The sequence below is a fragment of the Condylura cristata genome, unplaced genomic scaffold (assembly GCF_000260355.1).
Source record: "Condylura cristata isolate star-nosed mole 26May11 unplaced genomic scaffold, ConCri1.0 scaffold00035, whole genome shotgun sequence".
Taxonomy (NCBI): Eukaryota; Metazoa; Chordata; class Mammalia; order Eulipotyphla; family Talpidae; genus Condylura; species Condylura cristata.
The window spans coordinates 15,340,032-15,341,292 of NW_004567136.1; the positions used below are offsets into that span (position 1 = coordinate 15,340,032).

The window sequence follows — 1,261 nt, forward strand, 5'->3', positions numbered from 1 at the left end:
GGGCACCAGCAGAACCCGCAGCAGCAGACGCCGGGATGGGAGCGGCGCCCCTCGGCCGTGTCCGCTAGAGCTTTCTGTCACGGTTGGCCACAGGGCGCGATCGGCCCTGCGCGCTCAGCGGGACGTGCTCGCCGCACAGAGCTGGCTGGGCGCGGGCGCTGACCCCTAGACCTGGACACCGCGGGAAAGCAGGTGTGGCCGGGACATGGAAAATGAGGCCCACAAAAGCTCCCAGGGGCCCTCTCTGGTGGCAGCGCTATGAAGCCGCTTTAGCACGAGTCCGACCCCGGCCAGGGAGGGACCCCGGGGCGCAGCAGACCCCGTCTCCCCGCTGCCCCCTCGGCAGTGGGTTTGAGTCACTCCGCCTGCTCTGCTCCCCACTGTCTCTGGGGAGTCCTCTCACCCCTGCCCCTCTGGCCGGCACCCCAGTTCTGTGTGCATAAATAAATCTTAAAAAAACAAACAAACCTCCCAGTAGACAGTCTGGGGACGCCACGGTCCAGATCAGCCACGCTATCCCGTCCCACGCGGCTCTCGGCCCACGGCCGCCATCTTTTCGCTGTCAGAGCAGCGCTCCCGCCGCTCGTCTGCGCAGGCGTCTCCTCTCCTTTTCCTAATAAGCCTGTCCTTTTCAGAACGAATTCAAAAATAAAATAAAATAAAGACAGCAGGCCTCCCTGGGGCGCAGGGCGAGCCTCAGCACCGTGAGGCTGGGGCAGCCGCTGCACCGCGAGTCCAGTCCCGGCCAGGGAAGGACCCTGGGACGCAGCAGAGCCCGGCGGTCGGCTCCCCAGCGTCTCTGTGAACCCTCTGACCTCCCCACCCCTCTGGCCTGCACCCCAGTTCGTGTATGTATAAATTAAAAGAAATCTTTGAGGGGAAAAACCCCAACAGACCCTTCCAAACAGAAAGGCCACCTCAGTGGCTACTGAAAACGCTCCCCCAGCCCAGGGGCGCTGCAGACGGCCTGCTAGCTCGCAGGAAACTCGCGCCGGGGCGCTCTCAAAGCTCCGCAACTTTGTAAAAACCGACCGTGGAGAACACTCGGAACTGCTGGCGCCCCTTTCACTGCCGCGGACACGGGTCCCGGCCGCCGCCGCGCCCCTCGCCCAGGGCCTCTCGGGCCGGGCCCTCCCCGCAGCCTCACAGGCGCGCTCCAGCTCACGGCGGTTCTGCCGCACAGCCTGGAAGTGACCGCGGCCAGGGCGACGCTCGCGCAGGGCGCGACCCTGCTCGCTGCGGCCGGGGGGACACCGGCCCG

General features: G+C 65.9%; 1 protein-coding gene across 1 annotated transcript in view; it reads right to left on the minus strand.

Moving 5' to 3' along the window:
• The window catches only part of SEC11A (SEC11 homolog A (S. cerevisiae)), a 12,743-nt gene extending 12,128 nt beyond the window's left edge, over positions 1-615 (minus strand). The window contains exon 1 of the mRNA XM_004693110.2: positions 469-615. The gene's annotated coding sequence lies outside the window, so the exon portion shown is untranslated. The remainder of the gene's footprint in view (positions 1-468) is intronic.
• Between the last annotated feature and the right edge of the window lie 646 nt (positions 616-1,261).